Source organism: Branchiostoma floridae, chromosome 4, assembly GCF_000003815.2.
Source record: "Branchiostoma floridae strain S238N-H82 chromosome 4, Bfl_VNyyK, whole genome shotgun sequence".
In the NCBI taxonomy this organism is placed as follows: domain Eukaryota; kingdom Metazoa; phylum Chordata; class Leptocardii; order Amphioxiformes; family Branchiostomatidae; genus Branchiostoma; species Branchiostoma floridae.
In genome coordinates this window covers 27,466,291-27,472,872 of record NC_049982.1, presented here as the reverse complement: position 1 = coordinate 27,472,872, position 6,582 = coordinate 27,466,291, and positions in this window count along the sequence as shown.

Here is a 6,582-nt window from a genome sequence, read left to right as displayed (position 1 = left end):
CCAGGGCACGGAGGTAGCCTGTCTCCGCACGGGCTAGTCCGTACCTCCTGCCCTTCGCGTCCGCCTCACGGAGTTTCTGACAGACCCTTAACATGGTGGAATTGTGTTGTGTTAAAGAAAGGTCTCCTTATATCCACGGGCATCCATGTTCCTGTTAGTTTAGGCCTGACTTGAATACAAAAGTTGTCGGACTGGTCGTAACAACATTACGTCATTTGTCAGTTTAAAGGTTAAAGGTGAAATGCACTCACCTGTCTGTCTACCTGAAAACGTAGGTGTCCTATCAATTGCGTCAAGATTACGTCATTTGTCAGTTTAAAGGTTAAAGGTGAAATGCACTCAAAGAAAGCTTTGCAAATACACATAAACATATGACGCAATCTGCCTACCTAAAAACGTAGGCGTCCCTTTAATCACGTCGAGATTACATCATTCGTCAGTTTAAGGTTAGAGGTTAACTACAAGGAAGCTTCACGAATACTCAGTTAAGATGATACTGAACTTTATTGCACGACATTTGCACATGGTACAATGATATGTCAGGTAAGATGTCCACCTAGTACATAAAACATACTAAGTGCTATTAAAGGCCATGAGCTGGTCTCTTGCTACTGTAACAGTTTTCACGAATGAAAGTTTAGCTGTTGTTGCAAGTCCAGTCATGAAAGTTATCTTATCTTCACCCCGAAGCAAGTCTGAACGGAAGAGTGATTCGTCTACCTTGACAATAGATCCCCGTCATGGAATACTGTCTTACTTTGTCGAAGCGGCGTCTGAGCTTACAAGAACCTGTTTCCTTCATTTTGAGGCACCAAGTCAGTGGGGGTGGGGTGAGCGGAGTTATAAACCTGGCATAGGGTTCTCCTGTTGTGAAAATACCGAAAAGGGCGTGGCAGTCTCACAATAAAGTCAGATATACTATGAAATTACATATAACCCTAATATACAAAATACTGCATCTCGCGGGAGTTGCCTCTCAATCATATACATATATTAATACCGAAGCTAATACCAGTCTTATTTTGTCCCGATAACTAAGGTGGTGGATACATACCTACTACTCTGTTCCCCTACCATATTATTGCTTTTCTTTGCAGAGTAATAGCTGTCCTCACTAGGATGATTTCATTTAAAATGACAACGTTTCTTTGTCAGTAACTTCGGATCGCTGAAGCTAGGTAAAATTTGATACAATGAACTGGTGTGCAAGCGTGCGTATTCCATTCCTTTTATCTATACACATCATCAAGAAAAGTTTTCAAGACACTATATTTTTTCCCTAAGTCGAGAAATGTATCAAACAAATCTACTGATTTGTAGATAAATACGTGGCCTAGGTATTATGAATTAGTTTCCTTTTCAAATGAAATTTTCTATTATTGATAGTAATTATTCGCTGATGTATAGAATATAGGTTATAACTAGAGTTCGGGGACCTCATACCTCCATGAAATATTTATTGCTTTTTTGTGGATGGTATGTATGTTTATAGTTGGTTGTATTTGAGAATAAAAGTTATATATGTTATGGGAAAGAAGTGGTGTAATCATTTAAATATCGCAAACGGGAACAAAATATAGGTGCGAATACCACAGACAGTAACCACTCATTTTCCAAGACAGGCATTATGTTCTACAATACTGGGTAAAATCGCAACTGTATGCTTTGTCATAATATGACATATGACAAATTCAATAATGAAATACAAGAAATACAATACAGGATACAAACACATCATCAACACAACCAAAAGGACATGAAATATCCGTCAACCAATACCTACATGTAGGATACGGGGACAAGTTGATGCCCGATATATAATAATGCAAGTACTTACCAACACAACATCAGCATAAGCCACGCGGAGCACAAAATCTAACAGCGCAAACGAAGTATAACACACCAGGTCCCCAAAGGCACAAGTGGCTAAATACAAAGTTATTTATCATATTCAAATTGTCCAGCATCGGGAAACAGTTGCCCAGCATCGGGAAACAGTTGCTTTAAGGAGTTAAATGTTACATTACCCTAACCAGTTGCTATACGCAACAACTTTTCAGATAAGGGATTACCTAACACATCCACATATTAGATATGTAATACATCCAATTACATACTAACGAAACATCCGCGTAACGCAAGGCGCACCACAAAACATCTAACAACACAAACGAAATATAACATACTGTGTCCCCAAACGCACAAGTACATACATGCAATTTATTATCACAATCAAAATTGTCCGCCTCCCAAAACAGATGTTCTAAAATGTTGGGCTGGGCAAACAGCGGGTCTAATGTGCCAACTGTTACAAATATTTCAAACAGTCCTAAGCAGACATAAATAAAACTACTGGGGGTTCCCCAAACAGCTGTCATAGAAATCACCTCACTATCTGCTTGCAGCTAAGCCCATTAACAAACACATAAAGCACGATGCTTGTTCCAATATATCTCAAATATTGGGGTGATTTCTGATATTATTACATCAATTATAACGACAGATACGGCTCCCAAAATCTCATCGATTCGAGCTTTCATCACACCCCACCAACACAACAAGTATGAAACCAATCCACCCAGCCGTTTTTGAGTAATCTTGTACACAGACAGCCAAAACTCGGGATTCCCCAAACAGCTGTCATAGAAATGACCTCACTATCTGCTTGGAGCTAAGCCCATTAACAAACACTTAAAGCACGATGCCTGTTCCAGTATATTACAATTATAGGGGTGATTTCTGATACGTGCATCGTTTCACGACTGTGTACAGGCACACCAAACCGTATGCGAATATCGCAAACGGGACATCAACTATAGTTGCGATAATCACAGACAGTAACGACTCATTTTCCAGGACAAGCAATATGTCATACATATTAGGTAAAACCGCAACTGTATGCTTTGTCATAATATCACATACGAGAAAACCAAGGAACCAACGTGCATCGTAGGACGACTGTGAACACCGGGCACACCAAACCACATATCAATATCGCAAATGGGAACAAAATATAGGTGCGAAACCCACAGACAGTAACCACTCATTTTCCAAGACAGGCATTATGTTCTACATACATTGTACTGGGATAAATCGCAACTGTATGATTTGTCATAATATGACATATGACAAAAACACTACTGCAATACAAGAAATACAATACAGGATACAAACACATCATCAACACAACCAAAAGGACATGAAATATCCGTCAACCAATACCTACATGTAGGATACGGGGACAAGTTGATGCCCGATATATAATAATGCAAGTACTTACCAACACAACATCAGCATAAGCCACACGGACAACAAAATCTAACAGCGCAAACGAAGTATAACACACCAGGTCCCCAAAGGCACAAGTGGCTAAATACAAAGTTATTTATCATATTCAAATTGTCCAGCATCGGGAAACAGTTGCCCAGCATCGGGAAACAGTTGCCCAGCATACTAACGAAACTTCCGGGTTACGCAGCCCAAAACAGATGTTCTAGAATGTTGGGCTGGGCAAACAGGGGCAACTGTTACAAATATTTGAAACGGTCCTAAGCAGACATAAATAAAACTAATGGGGGTTCCCCATACAGCTGTCATAGAAATCACCTCACCATCTGCTTGCAGCTAAGCCCATTAACAAACACATAAAGCACGATGCCTGTACCAATATATCTCAAATATAGGGGTGATTTCTGACATTATTACATCGATTATAACGACAGATACGGCTTCCAAAATCTCATCGTTTCAAGCTTTCATCACACCGCACCAACACAACAAGTATGAAACCAATCCATCCAGCCGTTCTTGAGTAAACATCTACACAGTCAGAGACACCTAACAGAAAATATAACCTCCATTCCATGACATTTCATGGAGGTAATAAAGGATTATTTATTTATGTTTTGATCCAAGGAGGTTGTTTGATCCGACCACACACGGACCCGCCAGGGTCAGCTTAATTAGCTCCAGACAGGCGGGTTAGTCCGGGGCTTCATTCCCGGACCGTCTTACACGCGTGCGGACGCGAAACGTGAAACCTCTTCTCTCTCGATCGATCCCGACACAAGGGCCGAGTTCGATTTTACAGATTGGTCCCAGGCTGCAAAGCTGACCCAGCTACGGTCAAGGCCTTGGCCAAGGCCGAGCTGGCGGAGAAAGAGGCCCGTCTGTGCGTTACTAACGACATGCTACAAATGCTGGATCTCTCTGTTGGCCAGTACGCCCTGCTATGCAGGGCAACGACTAAACTGCATGCGGCGGTCGGGGCAGCGAGGCCCGCCAAGACCAAGGCGACGGTTACCCTGGATGACCTGAAAGAATATATGAATAAAAGACTTTTTGGTTGTGATACCATGTTTTGTCCCTTCGGTTATTCTTACATGTCCAAATTTAAACATGTTTATATTTTGCTTTATTTCGCTCACCTTGTGTAGTAGTAGTGTGCATTTGTGCCTGAAGTTGTGTGTTATTTTGAATACTGTTAAGTACCAAGGACAGGTCACATTTTGAGCGATTAAGCCTTTCATTGAACGTAAGAATCCCTCAAGTAGTATATGCAGGTTTATGCAAATATTTACTTAGATATTCATACTGAAAATGTGTGGATCACAAGCTTTCCCTAGCAATGTTTAGGGGCGTGACATCGTCGAACTCTAGTTTGTTTTCGATAATGAAACCGTATATATGAATTCATGCAATAGACATTTGAAAACAAAACAGTGACAATATCCAAAAGGAACAATTATATTCTTATGTTTATTATCCAATCCTTTGGGTGGTTTATCATTCTTACAACCTTCGTTATCATTTGAATTTCAGACATATTTATATTTCAGCCATACCATAGGTATGGTGAAATATATTGTATTCGTAATGTTTCTTTCTTTCTCCTGTCAAATCTTCAAATTGATTCATCTCCGTCGTTCCTGGACCGAATTACTTGAAATTTGGCACAAGGGTAGAGTGGGTCAATACCCAGTTGCTTTTTTCTCATTTTTTTCATATCTTCCTTTAAAATGATTTTATTAATGTTTTTTGCAATTTTTATGTACATTTTGCCCCCCTGTTCCCTGGTGTTACAGCCGAATGACCTAAAATTTGGTACAGAGGTGCCTTGATCATATGCCCACAAAATTCCAAAAACAATTTTGGCATACGGTACAGCAAAATGCTTAATTTCGGCATTTTTTGCCCCAGAAATGACATTTTTTGGCTCCTATACCCCCATTTCACAACCAAATGACTTGAAATTTGGTATAGGAGTGCCGTCTACATATGTGCACATGAATTCATTGACATCTTTGGCATACGGTACAACAAAATGCTTAATTTTGGAATTTTTTGGCCATTGTTTGACCAAAAACGTACGCTTTTGGCTCCTGTTCCCTGGTCTTGTAACCAAATGACCTACATTTTGGTAAATAGGTGCACTAGATATTCATTCAAATGACCCATGTATAATTTCTGGCATAAACCACTTCAAAATGATATATTTGGGTACTTTTTTAGTAATTCTCCACAGGCCAGAGGGTCAACGACCTCAAGGTCGTTGACCTCTCCCACCTGAAGACAGCATGTGCACATGTCTATATATACTAGTAACTTTAGATTAAAGAGGCAACCAATCACGTAGCCTGAGTCAACATCCCGAAGGGGATTGGCAGCCAATCAGTGAGCCCGGTGTTATCTGGATGAGTCCATTCTGACACTGAGGGGGTATATATTTTTAAATTCATCTTTGGACTGTTGATTATATAATGTCTCTCAATGGGAGTATTTTTGAACTGGACTATTTTGCAATTTTACATGGGGTGTACTGGAAGAATCCATTCTTGCATGGAGGGGGGCATTTTTTAAAAATTTGTTTACGGACTTTGGTGATTTAATATGTCAAAGTGTTTCAGTGTGGTTATTTTTTGACTGGTAAACTTTGCAATTTTACATAGGTTGTGCTGGAAGAGTCGATCCTTACAAGGGGGGATTTTTAAAATCCATTTTTGGGACTTTGGTGATTACGTCCAAGTCCAATTTTAGCGGATGTATTTTTGGACTGCACCACTTTACATAGGGGCATCGCAAAAAGAGTCCATTCTTGCATGGGGATGTTTTCAAATTTAGTTTTAGAAAGGTGATAATTCAATATTCCATTTTTAGTGGAAGTGTTTTTGGACTGGTCTATTTTACCTTTTCATGCCTTTTTTGCTTAGTTCAACCTTGACCATGTTTTCAGTGAGAGTATTTCTGGACTGGTCTATTGTGCAAATTCACATGGGGTGCACTGGAAGAGTTCATTCTTGCACTAGGAATTTTGTAAGATTCATTTTTGGGTGTCATTAAGTGTCATTAGTGGAAGTGACTTTTAAACAAAAGTGTTCGATTCTTGCACGTGGGTGATTTTGGAATAGTCTGTTGTTGTATGGGGAGGGAGATGGCTGAAATATGCTGCATTTGCTCTCAAGCAAATGTTGGCCTTTCTAGTTTGTTATAATCTTTCTTCTTACAAATGTTCGCATTAGTTTTCGGGTGACCAGACAATGTCATCCATAAAATCTCCTTGATAAAAACAAATCAGTGTGGTAT